Below are 20,232 nucleotides of genomic sequence, written 5' to 3' on the forward strand. Positions count from 1 at the left end.
GTAAATCAGCAACAGATGAGGTTCACGTACCATTGGCTCATGTCCACAGCAATAGATCTAGGCACCTTCACCTGGCCAAGTTGACACCTGAATCTGACTACCACAGAGGGATACAAAAAAGAATGCATTTCTAAGATCTAAGACTAAGTACCTGAATGCACACAGGGGCTATTCAGTGGGTTTACCCAGAGATGATTTCATCCCATACAGAAGGGTCTATTTGTCCAAGGGTCTCCTTTGGGTTGCCCTGAGGCCTCGATCTAGTAGGAACCTTAAGGAAAACAAAGGGTAAACACTAGCCCTGTTTACTAGTCTTAAGGTGGCCCCCAGGGAGTGAATAAGATCCCTCCCAGGAAGTGGGGTGGGGCATTCAGGGATAATGAGGAGTTGATGGGATGCTAGACTGTCTTCTAGGCTATAAAGGAGAGGGCTAGTGAAAGTTTTAGTTTTGGCTTTACCGTCAACTCCCATTAACTAGGTAAGTCTGAGGGAGGTAGGTCTGCAGTGCAGTTCAGTAAAAGTGACTCTAGTATTAATTAAGAAATCAATAATCTGGGTGGGCCACGGTGGCTCAGCAGGTAAGAATGCTTGCCTGCCATGCCTGAGGACCCGGGTTCGGTTCCTGGTGCCTGCCCATGTGAAAAAAAAGAAAAAAGAAATCAATAATCTGACCTACCTTGTTGTAACCAAGAAATTAGGATTTAAGGGGTGATTTTGATTACTGAGTCATTATATATCTATTCTATTTTGCTTTCCAGTGTATTGGAGTAGACAAAGGGGAATACTTGAAATCCCTAAACTGTCATTTAGCTGCCCTGATATCTGAAATGTTTGTAAAAGTCCTTACCTTGTGTTGTTGTACCCATAAGAGCTGTTACTCCCTTCATCCAGTCATTTTCTTAAAGTAACTTGTAGGGTAAAGGCCCTAATGCTAGTGAAGAGTTTGAAATCAGCCTTAACTAGTTTCAGCCCCTTACATTTGTGTATTATATCCGCTGGACTCTGCTATTGAAAAGACAACTTGCCTCCCCTCCTTTCTGCTTACAATGATAGCACTGCCTCATTTTCTGTTTAAATTTTTTTTAATTTTCTAGAACATTTGCATCACATTTTATTGTATAGTATAATATATATACAAAGCAAAGCAATAAAAAAGTAGTAGTTTTCAAAGCAGTCTTCAACAAGTGGTTACAGGACAGATCCCAGAGTTTGTTATGGACTACCATATGATCCTTTCATGTTTTTCCTTCTAGTTGCTCCAGAATAGAGTAGACTAGAGAGGTTAAATACTGTTTTATCATCACAATCAACTTTTTTTCCCTTCTTTTTTTGTGAACAATAACATATATACAAAAAGCTATAAATTTCAAAGCACAGCACCACAATTAGTTGTACAACATATTTCGGAGCTTGATATGGGTTAGTTTCACAATTTTAGGTTTTTACTTCTAGCTGCTCTAAAATACCGGAGACTAAAAGAGATGTCAATTTAATGATTCATATTGATTCATATTCATTTGTTAAGTCTATCTTCTATGTATAATTCCACCATCACCTTTGATCTTTCCATACCTCTCTTTGGAGTTGTTTGGGTTATGGCAATTCTAAATTTTTGATATTGGAAGGGTCTGTCACTAATATGGGGTAGGGAGATGGAACTATCTGAAGAGTTCTGGAGAGGCTGGGCTAGGTTTCAGGACTTATCTGGACTAGAGACCCATCTGGAGGTTGTAGGTTTCTGGCAAGTTACTCTAGTGCCTGGAGCCCTTGTGGAATCTTATATATTGCCCTAGGTGTTCTTTAGGATTGGCTGAAATGGTCCTGGTAGGTTATGACAGGTAGCCAGGTCTACCTGAAGCTTGCATAAGAGCAACCTCCAGAGTAGCCTCTTGAGTCTATTTGAACTCTCTCTGTCACTGATACTTTATTAATTACACTTCTTTTCCTGCTTTTTGGTCAGGATGGAATTGTTGATCACATGGTGCCAGGTCTGGATTCATCCCTGGGAGTCATCTTGCATGTCGCCAGGAAAACTTTTACCCCTGGATGTCATGTCCCACTTATGGGGGAGGGCAATGATTTCACTTGCAGAGTTGGGCTTAGAGAGACTGAGGCGACATCTGAGCAACAACAGAGGTCCTACAGAAGTAACTCTCAGGCATGCCTATAGGCAGTCTAAGCTTCTCTGCTACCTACATAAACTTCACAAGAGTAAGCCTCATTATCGAGGGCATGGCCTATTGATTTGGATATCCTCAAAGCTTGACACAGTATCAGGGAATTCCCTGATGGTAAGGTTTAATAGTTCTATATTTTTTCTCCTCTCCCTCAGGAGACTTTGCCAATACATTTGATTATCTGCTTAATATACTGTAGGATGTTACTAGGCATTACAATAATCTATACAGGATTAAAGGACCTCTTTCTTATTCTGTGCTTCCTGTGTTTCAGTTGTTCAGGTGAGCTTTACAGATAGGTTGAATTAAATTATGCACTACAGAAAATTTCGGTTCCAGATCAAATAAACCTTTCTTCCATTGGTCTCAAAAATATGTGTAGTTCTAAAATATAGACACTGTCTTCCTTACCCCTATGTTCTGAATTACTTTATCTCCAACCTGTTCGGTTTCATTCTTATGTCTAAATATCATGTTATATATATATATATAAAGCAACCTCTCAAAATCCAGTAATAATAATCACCACTTCAGACTTAATGTGTATGTCTAAAAGCTTACAATCTAGGACCCTGTATTCTTACAAGCATTTTCTAAAGGTGACCACACCATTGTTGTTTTTTTGTTTCTGGCTTATTTTGTCTCACCAGATGTCCCACAGGTTCATTCACACCATTGCATGCCTCACAACACTGTTCCTTTTCGTAGCAGCACAACCTTCATTCATAAGTATACACCATCATTTGCCAACCTACTTCTCCATCAGTGCATCCTTCAGCCACCTGCATTCATCAAGCATCATGTAAAGGGCCCAAAGTCCACAGTCCATCAACGTTCTCAAGTTTAGACAATTTCATTGTTCCCAAGAGACAGAAAACCGATAAATACATCCTCGCCAAAAAGGAAATCTAAAGCTCCTTTTTGTCCCTCACCCCGTCACTTACCTCTGCTGTTGCTGTGGCAGTGCTGATGGTTTCTTTTGTTTTTTTTTTTTAACATGGGCAGGCACCAGGAATCGAACCCGGGTCCTCTGTCATGGCAGGCAAGCATCCTTGCCTGCTGAGCCACCGTGGCCTGCCCTGATGGTTTCCTTTTGAACATAGCTCATAGCATGCAATAGCAGTTTTCCCCCTGTACCCTATATGCAAACACTCTTTATACAAGAGTCATATCTTTGAAATAATTCTTATGAGAACTCATTCATATTTCTACTGTGAGTCAGTGGGACATGTAGGTCTATACAACCCCTTTCAATCTTGTTCATCTTCAATTTGGTAATATTACTTCTAGACACACTAGAGAATTACCTTCGTTCTATCTACTCTCTTACACTGGAGTTCAACCTCATTAGCTAACGGTTCACCCATCTCTAGTTTCTATGTATCTCTAAGTCCCCTATATTCTCTATTATAAGCCTCTGATTAAACCTTTATGCTGGTCATAAAAGTGGAATCATACAGTATCTATCTTTTGTGTCTGGCTAATTTCACAAGACTCATCCATCTTGCCATGTGCTTCAAGATGTCTTTTTGTCTTACTGCTGCATAATATTCCATCATATGTATATACCACATTTTGTTGATCCACTTGTCTATTGATGGACATTTGGTTTGTTTCCATCTTTTGGTGATTGTGAATAATGCCGGTATGAACATTAGTGTGCAAATGTCTGTTTGTGTCATTGCTTTCAGCTCTTCTGGGTATATACCAACTAGTGGTATTGCTGGGTCATAGGGCAGCTTGATATTTAGTTTCCTAAGGAACTGCCAGACAGTCTTCCATAGTGGCTGCACAATTATACATTCCCACCAGCAGTGCATAAGTGTCCCGGTTTCTCCACATCCTCTTGAACATTTATAGTTTCCTGTTTGTTTAATAGCAGACATTCTTTTTTTTGGAGATGAAACATTTATCTAGAGAGTGAAATGAAATGTGATATTGCGTGTAAAGTACTTATCACATTACCCAGAAGATTCTAAGTGCTCAAAATGGATAGTATTGTTACTCTACATCATTGCTGAGGATTTCTTTTTTTTTTTCCACAATCACACAGTCACATTACAAAATCTATATCATTATACAATCATATTCAAGAAACACAAATAGCAGCCATTCTTATAGGTGTGAGGTGGTATCTCATTGCAGTCTTGATCTGCATTTCCCTTATAGTCAGTGAAAATGATCATGTCTTCATGTGCTTTTGAGCCATCTGTATTTGCTTTTCAGAAAAATGCCTATTCATATCTTTAGCCCATTTTATAATTGGTTTGTTAGTTCTTTTGCTGTTGAGTTGTATGATTTCTTTGTATATACAGGAAATCAAATCTTTGTCTGATACATGATTTCCAAATATTTTCTCCCATTGAGTTGGCTGCTGCTTCACCTTTTTGACAAAGTCTTTTGAGGTGCAGAAGCATTTGATTTTGAGGAGTTTCTATTTATCTATTTTTTCTTTTGTTGCTTGTGCTTTGGGTGTAAAGTTTAGGAAGCTACCTCCTATTACTAGATCTTGAAGGTGTTTCCCTACATTTTCCTTTAGAAGCTTTATGGTGTTAGTTCTTATACTTAGGTGTTTGACCCACTTTGAGTTAATTTTTGTGTAGGATGTAAGATAGGGGTCCTCTTTAATTCTCTTGGCTATTGATATCCAGTTCTTCCATGCCCAATTACTGAAAAGACTATTTTGTCTCGGTTCAGAGGTATTGGGGGTCTTGTCAAAATCAGTTGACCATAGATTTGGTGGTCTATTTCTGCACTCTCAATTTGATTCCATTGGCCAGTGCTTCTGACTTTGTGCCAGTGCTATGCTGTCTTGACCACTTGGCTTTATAATAGGTTTTAAAGTCAGGGAGTGTTAATCTACCCACTTCGTTTTTCTTTTTAAGGATGCTTTCAGCTATTCAGGGTCTCTTTCCCTTCCAGATGAATTTGGTAGTTAGCTTTTCCAAATCTTCAAAGTACGTTGTTGGAATTTTGATAGGTACTGTGTTGAATCTGTAGGACAATTTGGGGAGAACTGACATCTTAACTATATTTAGACTTCCTATCCATGAGCAGGGAATGTCTTTCCACCTATTTAGATCTCCTTTTTTTTTTTTTTTAGCAATGTTGTGTGGTTTTCTGTGTACAAGTCCTTAACATCCAAAGTTAAGTTCATTCCTAAGTATTTGATTCTTTTAGTTGTTATTTTGAATGGAATTTTTCCCTTAACTGACTCCTCAGCGAGATCATTGCTTGTGTATAGAAATGTTACTGATTTTTGCACATTAATTTTATATCGCACCACCTTGCTGAATTTATTAGTTCAAATAACTTTGCTGTAGATTTCTCAGGATCTTCCAAGTATAGTATCATATCATCTGCAAATAATGAGAGTTTTACCTCTTCCTTTCCAGTTTGGATGCCTTTTATTTCTTTGTCCTGCCTGATTGCTCTAGCTAGAACTTACAGCACAGTGTTGAATAATAGTGGTGACAGTGGGCATCCTTGTCTTCTACCTGATCTTAGGGGGAAGGCTTTCAGTCTCTCTCCATTGAGTATGATGCTGGCTATTGGTTTTTCATATATTCCTTTTATCATATTGAGTTAGTTACCTTTGATTCCCATCTTTTGGAGTGTTTTTATCAGAAAAGGATGCTGAATTTTGTTGAATGATTTTTCAGCATCAATTGAGATAATCATGTGATTTTTCCCTTTTGATTTGTTAATGTGCTGTATTACATTAACTGATTTTCTTGTGTTGACCCATCCTTGCATTCCTGATATAAACCCCACTTGGTCATGGTGTATAATTCCCTTATAGTGCTGTTAGATTCGATTTGCTAATATTTTATTGAGAATTTTTGCATCTATGTTCATTAGGGAGGTATTGGGGGTCTTATCAAAATCAAGGAACCTGTAGGTTTCCTTTCTTATAGCATCTTTATCCCATTTTTGTATTAAAATGATATTAGCTTCATAAAATGAGTTAGGTAGAGTTCCTTTTTCCTCAACTTCTTGGAAAAGTTTGAGCAGGATTGGTGTTAATTCTTTCTGGAATGTTTGATGAAATTCCCCTGTGAAGTCACCTGGCCCTGGGCTTTTCATTGTAGGAAGATTTTTGATGACTGATTGAATCTCTTTACTTGTGATTGGTTTGTTGAGATCTTCTATTTCTTCTTGAGTTAGAGTAGTTTGTTTGTGTGTCTCCAGGAATTTGTCCATTTCATCTAAGTTGTCTAATTTGTTGGCATATAATATCCTTTAATAATCTATTTTATTTCTTCAGGGTCTATGGTAATGCACCCCTTCTCTTTTCTAATTTTGCTTATTTTCATCCTCTCTCTTTTTTTCTTTGTCAGGCTTGCTAGTGGCCCATCAATTTTATTGATTTTCTCAAAGAATCAACTTTTGGTTTTATTGATTCTTTCTATTATTCTTTTGTTCTACCATTCATTTATCTCTGCTTTACTCTTTGTTATTTCTCATCTCATATTTGCTTTGGGGCTAGTTTTCTGTTCTTTCTCAAGTTCCTCCAGGTGTCCTGTTAAGTCCTCATTTTTTACTCTTTCTTGTTTTTTAATATAGGCATTTATGGCAATAAATTTTCCTCAGCACAGCCTTTGCCACATCCATAAGTTCTGGTAAGTTGTATTCTCATTTTCACTCATCTTCAGATAGCTACTGATTTCTCTAGCAATTTCTTCTTTGACCCACTGGTTGTTGAAGAGCGTGTTATTTAATCTCCTTATATTTGTGAATGTTCTTGTTCTTTAGTGATATTTAGATGCAGCTTCATCCCACTGTGATCAGAGCAAGTGCTGTGAATGATTTAAATATTTAAAAATTTTTAAAGGCCAGTTTTGTGCCCAAGCATGTGATCTGTCCTGGAGAATGTTCCATGAGCACTAGAGAAGAATGTATAACCTTGTGCTGTGACCTTGTGACCTACATATGTCTGTTAGGTCATCAAGTTATTTAACTTCTCTATTTCCTTATTGATCTTCTGTCTGGTTGTTCTATCTATAGAGGAGAGTGATGTATTGAAGTCTCCTGCTATTACTGTTGAAACATCTATTGCTCCGTTCAGTTTTGCCAATGTCTGTCTCATGTACTTTGGATCTCCTTGATTGGGAGCATAAACATTCGTGATTGTTATATCTTCTTGGAGAATTAACCCTTTAATTACTATATAGTGTCCTTCTTTGTCTCTTGTGGTGTCTTTACATTTAAAGTCTATTTTGTCCGATATTAGTGTATCTACTCCTACTTTCTTTTGGTTACAACTTGCATGGAAAATCTTCTTCCATCCTTTCACTTTCAATCTATTTGTATCCTTGTGTCTAAGATGAGTCCCCTGTAAGCAGCATATAGCTGGATTATGTTTCTTAATCCATTCTGCCAATCTGTATCTTTTAATTGGTAAATTTAGTCTGGTAACATTCAGAGTTATTACTGAAAAGATGTTTCTTGATTCCACCATCTTATCATTTTTATTTTATTTGTCAGATCTGTATATTCTTTTCCCTCTTTCTCTTTGTATTCTTTAAATTACCCTTAGTTGTACTCTTCAATTCTGTGCCCTTCTCCAGACCTCCCTCTCCTGTCTTTTTTTTTCTCAGCTGGCAGAACTCCTTTTAGTATTTCTTGTAGGGCCTGTCTCTTGTTGACAAATTCTTTCAGGACTTCTTTGTCTGTGAAAACTTTAATCTCTCCCTCAGTTCTGAAGGACAATTTGGCTAGGTACAGAATTCTTGGCTGGAAGTCTTTCTCTTTTAGGATCTTGAATGTATCATAGCACTGCCTTCTCACCTCCAGAGTGCTAGCTGGGTAGTCTGAGCTCAGTCTTATTTGATGTCCCTTGTGTAGAGTAGATTGTTTTTCTATTGCTGCCTTCAGGATTTTCTGCTTCTCCTCAACATTTGACAGACTGATTAGTATGTCTTGGGGAAGGCCTATTTGGATTTATTCTGTTTGGAGTTCTTTGGGCTTCTTTGACTTGTATATTTATGTCCTTTGTGAGGGTTGGGAAGTTTTCCCCCATTATATCCTCAACTACTCTTCCTAGCCATTTACTCCTCTTTTCTCCTTCTGTGACACCAATGATTCTTATATTTGTGTACTTTGTTTTGTCTATCATTTCCCTGAGTTCCCATTGAATTTTTTCCATCTTTTTTGCCATTTACTGTTTTGAATCTTTGAAGTCAATTATCCTGTCCTCTCTATCACTTATTCTTTCTTCTGTCTCTTCAAATCTGGTGTTGTGTGCCTCTAGTATGTTTTTTATTTGGTCAACAGAGGCTTTAATCTCTGTGATTTCTGCAATTTTTCTATTTATTCTTTCAAATTCCTCTTTATACTCTTCTACTGTCTTCTTGATCTCTTTTATGTCATTTGCAGTCCCACTTATTTTATTAAATAGAGTTGTATGAACATCTTTGATTAGTTGTTCCAATGTCTGTTTCTCCTCTGGTGTTTTAATTTGGTCATTAGGCAGCACTATATCTGTCTGCATTGTGATATGCTTAGTGATCTTCTGCTGTTTTTGTTGCATGTAAATATCTTTTTTTGTTGTTTTATAATATGCATTTTTATTGACCAAATAAATGTTCGTTGTACAAACATGAACATTCTTTTTATATAATTTTTTATTAATTAAAAAAAATTACAAGAAAGAAACGCAAACATCCTTAATACACGCTCATTCCGTTCCGCATATATAATCAGTAATTCACAATGTCATCACATAGTTGCATATTCATCATCATGATCATTTCTTAGAACATTTTCATCAATTCAGAAAAAGAAATAAAAAGACAACAGAAAAATAAAACAAAAACAGAAAAAGAAAAAAATAATTTTACATACCATACCCCTTACCCCTCCCTTTCATTGATCACTAGCATTGATCACTAGCATTTCAAACTGAATTTATTTTAGCATTTGTTCCCCCTATTATTTATTTTTATTCCATATGTTCTACTCATCTGTTGACAAGGTAGATAAAAGAAGCATCAGACACAAGGTTTTCACAATCACACAGTCACATTATGAAAGCTATATCATTATACAATCATCATCAAGAAACATGGCTACTGGAACACAGCTCTACATTTTCAGGCAGTTGACTTCCAGCCTCTCCATTACATCTTGGATAACAAGGTGACATGTACTTAATGCGTAAGAATAACCTCCAGGATAACCTCTCCACTCTGCTTGGAATCTCACAGCCATTGACACTTTGTCTCATTTCACTCTTCCCCCTTTTGGTTGAGAAGGTTTTCTCAATCCCTTGATGCTGAGTCTCAGCTCATTCTAGGATTTCTGTTCCACATTGCCAGGAAGGTCCACACCCCTGGGAGTCATGTCCCATATAGACAGGGGGAGGATGGTGACTTTGTTTGTTGTATTGGCTGGAGACAGAGGCCATATTTGAGCAACAAAAGAGATTCTCTTGGGGGTGACTCTTAGGCTTAATTTTAAGTAGGCTTGACCTATCCTTTGTGGGGTTAAGTTTCATGTGAACAAACCCCAAGACTGGGGCTCAGTATATAATTTTGGTTGTCTGTACTGCTTGTGAGAATATTAATAATTCAACTTAGGGAGGTTGAATTTTCCTCCGTTCTCACCATTCCCCAAAGGGGACTTTGCAAATACTTTTCCACTAATTGATCAAATCACTCTGGGATTCATCAGGGCTTCACTCTGGACAAACCAATAAAATCTAATGTCCTATCCAAGGTTCCATGTACTTATGTTGTTCAACCAACTATCTACATAAGTTATGTTAGGAGATGCCTTAGTCAAAATATAAATTTTGTAACAAATAAACATTTTTTTATTTAGTCTCACACATAAGTTGAAATTTTAAAGTATTAATTAACATCTATTTTCAGCACCCTGCAGTAATGACATTCCTTTGTTCTTCCTCATGCAAAAACATTTTTAAATTTGTACATTTAGTCATTATCTTTATACACTCTAGGCATTCCTAGATTATACCATCTCAATCTTTATCATCTATCTTTCTTTGTGATTTCATTTATGCCCCCAGCCCTCCTCCCTGTATCATTCTCACATTCAGCTTCATTCAGTGTTTTAACATAATTGTATTACAGTTAGGTAGTGTTGTGCTGTCCATTTCTGAGTTTTTATATTCATTCCTGTTGCACAATGTGTATCCCTTCAGCTCCAGTTTCCCAATATCTTACCCTATTTCTATGTTCTGATGGTCTCTGTTACCAACAAAATATTCCAAGTTTATTCACTAATGTCAGTTCATATCAGTGAGACCATACAGTATTTGTCCTTTGGTTTTTGGCTAATCACACTCAGCGTAATGTCCTTAAGGTCCATTCATGTTGTTACATACTTCATAACTTTATTCTGTCTTACAGCTGCATAATATTCCATCATATATATATGCCACAGTTTGTTTAGCCACCCGTCCATTGATGGACATTTTGGCTGTTTCCATCTCTTGGTCATTGTAAATAATGCTGCTATGAACATTGGTGTGCAAATGTCTGTTTGTGTCCTTGCTCTCATGTCCTTTGAGTAGAGAGAGCATATAGATGGGTCTTGTTTTTTAATCCATTCTGCCAGTCTATGTCTTTTGATTGGGGAGTTTAATCCATTAACATTTAGTATTATTATTGCATGGGTAATACTTTCTTCTACCATTTTGCCCTTTGGATTTTATCTGTCATATCTAATTTTCCTTCCTTTTACCTTTACTCATAGTCTTCCTTTCTACACTCTTCTCCACACCTCTCTCTTCTGTCTTTTCATATCTGTCTCTAATGCTCCCTTTAGTATTTCTTGCAGAGCTGGTCTCTTGGTCACAAATTCTCTCAGTGATTTTGTGTCTGAAAATGTTTTAATTTCTCCCTCATTTTTGAACGACAATTTTGCTGGATGTAGAATTCTTGTTTGGCAGTTTTTCTCTTTTAATAATTTAAATATATCATCCCACTGTCTTCTCGCCTCCATGGTTTCTGCTGAGAAATCTACATATAGTCTTATTGGACTCCCCTTGTATGTGATGGATTGCTTTTCTCTTGATGCTTTCAAGATTCTCTCTTTCTCTTTGACCTCTGACATTGTGATTAGTAAGTGTCTTGGATTACATTTTTTTGCATCTATTCTCTTTGGGGTATGCTGCACTTCTTGGATCTGTAATTTTAAGTCTTTCATAAGAGTTGGGAAATTTTCAATCATAATTTCCTCCATTGGTTTTTCTCCTCCTTTTCCTTTCTCTTCTCCTTCTGGGACACCCACAACACGTATATTCATGCACTTGATATTGTCTTTCAGTTCCCTGAGTTCCTGCTCATATTTTTCCATTTTTTCCCTATATTTTATTTTTCTTGCCGGATTTCAGATGTTCCATCCTCCAGTTCAGAAATCCTATGTTCTGTCTCTCAAAATCTACCATTGTAGGTTTCCATTGTTTTTTTATCTCTTCTACTGTGCCTTTCATCCCCATAAGTTCTGTGATTTGTTTTTTCACACTTTCAATTTCTTCTTTTTGTTCATTCCTTGCCTTCTTTATATCCTCCTTCAATTCGTCGATTTGGTTTTCAATGAGGTTTTCCATGTCTGTTCGTATATTCTGAATTAAATGTTTCAGTTCCTGTATCTCATTTGAATTGTTGGTTTGTTCCTTTGACTGGGTCATATCTTCAATTTTCCTAGTGTAATTTTTTATTTTTTGCTGGTGTCTAGGCATTTAATTACCTTAATTAGTTTATTCTGGAGATTGCTTGCACTTCTTTTACCTAGGGTTTTCTTGCTGGATGAATTTGTTGTCTATCTGTTCTTTGACATTCGATTCAGCTTTATCTGGACCTCTAGCTTAAGTTTTGTTGAAAAGAGGATAATTTTTCAGTTCTTGTTTTCTTGTTTCTTGCCCTGCTTGTATGGTGCCTTTTCCTCCCAACACTTAGGAGGGTCTACTTAGGTATTATAGACCGCAGCCGGATTTTCCCAGACCAAACTGGCCTCCTATCAGGAGGTTTTCCCTGAGGGTGAGACCCAGCAGGTTGAAAGACTTTCCTGTGAAGTCTCTGGACTCTGTTTTTCTTATCCTGCCCAGTATGTGGTGCTTGTCTGCCTGCAGGTCCCACCAGCATAAGATGATGCGGTACCTTTAACTTTGGCTGGGGGCATGGTGGAAACTGAGGAGCGGTTGTGGGCTGGTTTTAATGGCTTCAAATTACCAAGCCCTGGTGTCTGAATTCCTTGAGAGAATTCACCTTAGTTGGGCTTTACCCCTCCTCTGGGGAAGGCACAGGCTCCAGACAAGCCCTAAAATGAGTTTGTTTCTGCCTATACCTGGGGCAGTTTTAGCCTGAGGAGCCCTGCTGCTGTATGCAAAGGCAGTCAAGGCTTTGTAGAAACACAGCCACAAAAACCTCTGTTTCCTTCTTTTTTTTTCTTTTTGCCATCAGCCCTGCCCCCTTGGTGCTGGGGCAAAAATGAGCAACCTCCACTTTGACAAGGTTCACCTGAGCTGGGGGTCTATTTTTAGTGCTCAGAATTTGTTGATTAATTCCACAATTGGCGTTTGGCTGGGCTCAGCCCCTGCTGCTGGTAAAGTCTCTTTCCTTTCCCCTCTGGGAAGCAGCCTGTGGGGGAGGGGTACCAGCCACCACAGCTTGGAGAACTCACGGTTCTGGAGGGGCTCGAAGCCAGTCCAGCTGGTCCAGATTGGGGTACGCTGTGTGTCCGGTCCCTGATGTGGCCCCAGGAGCTGTTCTGTACTGTGTCTGGTTATTTAGTAGTTGTTCTGGAGGATGAACTAAAATGTGCACATTGTTAAGCCACCATCTTGGCCCAGAAGTGCATGTAAATATCTTGACTGATTTACTTTGGGAGTTGATTTCTTTCAGTAGTCTAAGGCATTGTGTTTGTGGGATGGTTGTACAGCAGGGAGCAGGGCATGGGGTGGAGCACTCAGTATGGCGATTTGTTTCAGGGCAGGTATGGGCACAGGTTGGATGTTACACTGATTCTTGTAAACGTGAGTGCCCAGTGGCCAGGAAGGATGTAGCTGTGCGGGTGCACTGGTCTGGGTGGTATAACCCTGGTGTGTGCTGGTCTAAGGCACGGGGCCCTTTGTGTGCATAGAGCTGTGTGCTATGGCAGCAGGTCAGCATCATATCTTCATGGATTGGGGGCAGATGTGACCTGGCTGCACAGGTTGGCACTTTCTCAGAACTGGAAAGTGAGGTTGATGGCTGTGCACATGCATGGTAGGACTACTGTAAAGTGCAGTTCCCAGAGCTGAATGACGTGATTGGGGGCCTGTATGCATACGTGGGCCTGGGAATGCGGTAAAGGGATGTGCTGAGCTCAGGGAGGGCAGGGTGAGGCTGTGCGACACTATGGGCAGGGGGCAGGGGTTGCTTTAGGTATGGAGGTTAGTGCCTGCAGCCTTTATGTTCTCGCAATAGCCTGCAGGGAGCAGGGAGGGGGAGATAGTGCTTGGGAGGGGTGCAGGAGAGGTGGGTTGGGCTGCATTTGGGGTGGGGGTGGGGAGCAGGTACATGCACTGGGGTCTGGTGGGGTGGGGGGGGCGCCTGGAGTGTGGGGGATGGGAGCAGGTGATGGGGTTCAGGTGCGTGGGGTGTGGAGTGAGTTGCCGGTCTTGGGGCTGCACTGGTGAGGGTAGAGCACCCAAGGAACGTGGCCTGCTTACTTCCTAGTCCTGTGTTCCAGTCCATGCACTCCTGCGGGCTCTGTGACTCCACACCTCTGCACCAGGCTCCAGCTTTCTGCCTCTCAGTTCCTTGACCTCTGCAGCCAGGGCTGCCCTATGTGGTGCAGAAGGCTCTCCCAGGTCAGCCACACTCCTGAATTGCCACCTCAGTCGCCCTCCTGTCCCCACTCCAATCTTTCCATGGAGCAGGGCTAATCTCATGCCACTCTACTCGGCCATGTTCCCAGAAGTCCTTTTTGTTTAAAATTTGAAATTGTAATGACCTCATCTCCCCTTGCTAAAATCCTTAAAAACCTTGAACTCCTTAACCTCAGAGAGACAGATTTGGGGGCCATAGGCCATCTGCTCTCCTATTACAGGCTTAGTAATACATTTTTTCTCTCTTTGAAACCCTGGTGTCTTGGGAATTGGTCATTTGAGCACATTGCACAAAAGAATCGATGGCCTTTGTCCAGTTATGCTGTCAAGTGTCACTAGGGGGGCCTCTAGGTTGATGGTCAGATGCGAAGACAGCAGAGCCGTGCATGGCCTTGGGCACCCTCAGTCTTTTTTGCTTGCATTGGCATGGCTCAAGGGGCTGTCCTGCCCCCCATTCAGGAGACAGTGTGTCACTGTCCATGTTGGTGACACCTGCAGCATGACCCTAGTGGGTTGAGGGTTGTTTCAAGTTTCTGGCACCTTCTCTGCCAGTGGCCCTCTGATCCACAATTGAAGCAAAGCCCTTGGGGCTTGCTTGTGTTAGAATTCCCTGGGATCCTCAAACCGCCCCCCTGCCCCAACTCTCATGATATGGCTAGCCCTTTAACATATGGTTCCACACAGCAGTTGCAGACCACATTTCTGCAATAACTCATTGATCCAACGTCTGCCCTCAAGTAGTCGCATCCCTATAATAAACCTCCTCGCTCAGTACTCCAGCAGTTACAACCCCGCCAAAACTATAGCAGCATTTAAATGTTAAACCCCACCAATGAAGGGCTCCCAACTTCTGGCTTGGACCCCCACTTCCAACCCAACCAACGAAAACCCATTTCCCATGCCTGCCAAATCCACATGTCGTTTATCCCCCAACTCAATCCCTCAGATATAAAAGATCCTCTAACTGCTCTCCCAGGCAGACTGAAGTCTGACTTCAGACCCCCACCATGCTGGAGGCTGAATGAATTCCTTCACCTGTGGTCAGTCTGCCTCTGAGCCTTATGTGGACCTAACAGCTTGAAGCCATGATGCGACTGACCTTGAGGGGACAGGGTACTTTTTTTTTTTTTTTTTTAGCTCAGATGCAGCTTCATTCAGTGTTTTAGCATGATTACTTTACAATTAGGTATTATTGTGCTGTCCATTTTTGAGTTTTTGTATCTAGTCCTGTTGCACAGTCTGTATCTCTTCAAGAGGGACAGGGTACTTTTAACAGCAGCTGCAATAAGCTGAGCCTGTTCTCTGGTCTTCTGCTTACTTCTCAGTGCATTCTCCTCCTCCTCGGCCTTGTCCTGATAAAAAGGCAGAAATGGCATTTTCTAAAAGGTCACTAGTGGGAGTTTGTGGGCCCATGGAGAGCTTGTGCAGCTTTCTCCAAATGTCAGGGGCAGACTGGCTGATGAAATAGGTGCCCAGCAAAATCTGACCTTCCTGGAGTCTGGGTTTGCATGAGTATACCTCTTTAGGGCTTCCACTAACCTCCCCTGGAATAGGGCCAAGCTTTCCTCTTTCTCCTGCGTGATTTTCCTTAGTTTATTATAATTAACTGGCTTGGTGGCACATTTTCTCATGCTTTTAGCCAGTAAGTTTTAAAAGGGGATTATCAAGAAGATTTTCTCCTCTAATGGAAATTGAGACATGGGTATAACATAAGTGACAACAAGTCCTTCTCATGTCCTTGTCTTGATAGAGAGCCATAAACATCTGGGCATAGGGAATTTCTGATACCTTTCCCTGTCTTTTACAGACTGGAGGACAGTATTGGAATTGAGAGTTCCATTGGAGGACCTTGCTTCCCCATCTTTTTCTTGTATTGACTGTTGGCATTTCCCACTTTGTATGGAAAAAGAAATAGATGAGCTTACAGCCTCTCTACCAACTTAATGTCTTGGGAACATGGGAAGTAAAGTCACCAGGCATCCCTGGAAAACCTTTCTTGAGAGATGTCTGGACCTATGCTTCGAGGGGGTTAGGCTAGAAACTTGAACCCCGCCCTTGCCCAGAAGAATTCCAGGACAACGCTCTCAAGGGGTCAGGGACTCAAACCCTGTTCAGCTTCTCCACCGGCCCAGTGCCTTGAGAACACAGATAAAAAAAAAGTCGCTGGGCATCCCTGGGACACCCTTCCTGACAGGTGTCTGGATCTGTGCTTCTGGAGTTTCCCAAGCCTCACCTAGAAGAATTCCAGGACAATGCTCTCAAGGAGCCTTTCCTCTCTTCTGGTCCAATCTCTTGGGAACACAAGAGGTAAAGTTGCCAGGCCTCCCTGGGGCATGCCACCAGGCGTCCTGGGGGCCTTTCTCCCCAGGTGATGTTTAGACCTGTGCTCCTGAGATGGGGGCCCTCCCTCACTGAGAGAAGTCCAGGACAAAGTTCCGGGAGTACCTTTGTCCTCCAGTTTCCTATTTCCTGAGGACTAAAAACTGAACATGCTCTAGGAGAAAGGGAAGATTTATAATCTGTCAGAATGAGCCTCAATAGAGACTAAACAATCAAGGCCCGGAAGGGAGACACTTCCTGTGGACAGTACTTAATCTCCTTGGGCACAGACCAGTGGTGACTCCCTAGAATGTCAGAAACACCTACTTTGGTACAGGAATCCTTGGCCCAGAATAGTGTGTAACAAAAGATGGAACGTCTCAGGAGGCATTGAAACCCAGGCAAAGGAGAGAAAAACAGAGGCTCTGATGGAGGCAGGGGAGAGAACCTCTGTTGAAGAAATGAAAAGAGGATGTAATCCAACAGGAAGAAGTGTCTGAAGGACAAGGAAATGCTTTCAGGCAAGTGAGGATAAAGAGGTGGACCCCGGAGGGAAATCTTGGAGACTAAGGAAAGCAAGAGAGAGAAAGAAATGGGGGACTTGATTCGGCTTCCATTGGACTCCTGCACAATGTGGGGAGAAGCCCTCAGTCAGATTCCATCCATCCTCTGAGCCTCCTTGGATCTGCATGGCTTAGAGATGGGTTCCACTCAACTCTGAGAAGGAAGGCAGAGGACTCACAGTAAACCAAGATATGTCCTGGGGTGGGGGTGGGAGGGAAAGAACATAGTCCCTAGATTCCTAGAGGCACAGAATTGCAAAACGACATAGGAAAGGATAACAATGAGCCAAGCAAGAACTAAAAGGGAAAGCACCCAGTCAGGCCTCCCGGTCAATAGCCAGGACTTACCACTCCAGACCGTTAGAGAGAAGTGTCTCCTGGCTGGCTCACCAAAATATGGTGCCAGTTTAAGGTTTAGGTTCTTGGTTGGGCAGTGAGAAAGAATTCAGCATAGAGTAAGCAGGCAGAAAATGTATTAAGTAGACATGCAGAGAAGGAACATGCAGCACTCTCACAAAGAAAGAGGTGAGGGGCAAGAGGCCACAGATATTTTATTTTTAAGTTCTAGGATTTCCATTAGGTTTTTAAAAATATATAGTTTCCATTTCTCTGAGATTTCCCATCTGTTCATTCACTATGTGTATCTTTTCATTTAAAAATCCTGGAACATTATTTATAAAAGCTGTTTTAAAGATCATGTCTGCTACTTCCAGTACCTGTGTTATCTCTGGATCTGTTTCTAATGATTTATTCTTTCTCTTATGTATTTTGTCACATTTTCCTGCTTTGTATATCTAGTAATTTTTTATTTATGTCAACTATTGTTGTCACTACATTATTGTAGTATGGTTTATTTTGTTCTTTATTTAGAGGGTGTTGAGTTTTGTTCTGAAAGATATTTAGCTTTCTGGTAACTGGCTCAATTCAGTTACGGCTTAAATTGTTAGAAAAGTAGCTCTTACGCTAAAGCTAGAGTATCCCTATTCCTAGGGCATAGTCTTCCTAAGAGTCTCAGTTAAATTCTCTGGGTGCTCAGTATTGTGTTCCCACGTGGTTGGTTAGAGCTTCAGGGTCTCCCAGCACTGTGCAGGCTATGGAATCACTATTAAGCTCATAACCCTCTAATGTTGTTTCATGTTAGGCTTCACATAGAGTTGTCTGTGCATCACAAGTTAGTATTTGGTCAAAAACTCCATGCCAATGTGGGAGGCTCCTTCTGTGCATAGTTCCCTCCACTCCGCCCTGTAAATACCAGCTTCCATAGCAACCCTGAACTCTGATCTCTTTTTTTTTTAACTACCCAGTGATACCATGGCTCTTTGTTTATGCTTCACATCTCCATGCTTCAGTTTGGAGAGCTCCCAAGCAGAAAGCCTAGCTGAAGATGGCTAGGCTTACCTTGTATGTCTTCATTCTGTCATGAATCTTAGCCTTGTACCATCTGCTGTCCAAAACTCGAAAACAACTGCTTTACTCACGTTCTCCAAATTAGTAGTTGTATATATGGCAGGAGGGCAAGTCTGATATCCATTACTCCGTCAGGGCAGAATTGTTATGTCTCTTTTTAGTCATAGAAAAGCTATTTTTCAGTGAGCCTCTATTTCCCCGCCCCATCATACTTATCTTTGCATCTGATTGGCCAGGGTTGAATCACAGGTCCATCCCTAAAGCTACTATGACATCAGTGGAATCACCATATTCAACTTTGACTAAACAAAGCTCCTGCTAGGACTGTGAGGCCCCACCCCCCTAAGCACATGCATGTCCAGTGCCTGGACAGGACTGGGTTTTCCAGAAAGGAAATGGGCATGGAGTAGTACAACCACATCTGTCTCACCGTGGTGGCCCAGCTCTGCTCTGATGTCAATTGTTGGAGGTGCATGAGTATCTCTGTTGCAACCTTCCAATAACAGACCATTTTATTAAGCGGGCTTGAGTGGGTAGTGGGTTTTCTTTTAAACAAAGGAAAAAGTTTAGCCGTACACTCCCCTTTCTCCTCCACACTTTGGAAATCTCACTTTCTCCTCCCAGACCAATGCCCTCACTAGCCCTCCCCCATCACACCAGTGACCCCCTCGGGCCCTTCATGCACCCTTATCTCTCAACTGCATGACCCTGATGGCATCTGCTCTGTCTTCCACTGCACCAGCATCCATGCCCTGCTGTCAGCTCCAGAGAACAGGAGTCTGAAACCTCAAGCCTCACATGCTGCTTGAAGGATAGCATCTCTCAGGGGTGACTTGGAGAGGGTAGATGGTAAAACTGTCTATGAACTGAAGTCAGACAGTCAGGTAGAGACTGGAGCACATGAGTCCCTCTGTACCTGAGGCCATCTCCCTACCAGCCTCTGAGTTTGGGACTGAATCCTTTCATCCGCCAAATGCAAACCCAAAGTGAAGGACCCCCAGGACCCAGGATTATGGATACTTATAACTAATGCCAAATAAACAAGACAGCATTAAATGTAATTAACCCTGAAGTCATTTACTTGTGTCTTCATTGACCTGTGTGTTCCTTAATCTTTCATGCTCTTTCCAAATCCAACCTCAGGGAGTCACCATGGTTATTGACATCTGTCATGGTGAGGACTCTGGAGGAATTAGGCTTCGGTTAAGATGTCTTCAAAAGAAATAACCAATTTAGGAAGACATGACATTCACACGGCAGGGTGAAGAGAGGCAGGGTGGAGGGGCTGGAGTGGCTGCCTACATTTTTCCTGGATCATAGAAAACATTGGTGAAGATGATGATGACCCAGGGAGATTTGTTGATGCTCACCATGTGCTATGTCCTTGTGTGGACAAACTGTTCAATCCTCTTAAAGGTAGGTGCTTATTATTAGCCTCATTTTACTGAAGGTATGGCGAAGTTAAGCAACTTCCTTGAAGACACACAGCTATTAGATGTCAAACCAAGCTTGAAGTCATGTCTATGGGAGGCTGAAGCCCTTACCTCTTGCCCCCTTTATGTCGGCCCTAGCTGCTGCTTGCAAAGTGGCTCTCGGTGGATGCCTGTCATGATCTTGGACAAGCTGCCTCTCTAACCTTCTGTCTCCTCATCTGCGAAATGGGCTAATGGTTCCTACTTGAATGAGCATTGTGAGGACTAATGAGATCATATAAACAGCTGGTTCACAGGCAGCAGCAACCCAGCTTCCTTCCATGCAAGGGTGAAATGAGAGATTTAAACCGAGCTCATAATTTTTTCTTCTAATCTCCTGAAAATGAAAGTTTGAGCAGACACTTTGCTAACTTACACATCTAATAGCTGTGTGTCTTCAAGGAAGTTGCTTAACTTCGCCATACCTTCAGTAAAATGAGGCTAATAATAAGCAC

General features: G+C 41.2%; 2 long non-coding RNA genes across 3 annotated transcripts in view; both read right to left on the minus strand.

The window, feature by feature from the left end:
• The window catches only part of LOC143686113 (uncharacterized), a 33,681-nt gene extending 15,153 nt beyond the window's left edge, over positions 1-18,528 (minus strand). Inside the window, exon 1 of one of the 2 annotated variants that reach the window (XR_013176909.1) lies at positions 18,377-18,528. This is a non-coding gene — a long non-coding RNA (uncharacterized LOC143686113). Of the gene's footprint in view, positions 1-18,296 lie in introns of both variants that reach the window. The other variant, XR_013176908.1, reaches the window with a different exon arrangement.
• Positions 18,529-19,361: 833 nt separating this feature from the next.
• LOC143686114 (uncharacterized) lies at positions 19,362-19,968 on the minus strand. Its single transcript, XR_013176910.1, has 2 exons — positions 19,850-19,968; positions 19,362-19,517 (listed from the first exon to the last, which is right to left on the minus strand). It is a non-coding gene; the product is annotated as an uncharacterized LOC143686114 (long non-coding RNA).
• Positions 19,969-20,232: the final 264 nt, after the last annotated feature.

The sequence above is a fragment of the Tamandua tetradactyla genome, chromosome 6 (genome assembly GCF_023851605.1).
Source record: "Tamandua tetradactyla isolate mTamTet1 chromosome 6, mTamTet1.pri, whole genome shotgun sequence".
NCBI classification, from domain to species: domain Eukaryota; kingdom Metazoa; phylum Chordata; class Mammalia; order Pilosa; family Myrmecophagidae; genus Tamandua; species Tamandua tetradactyla.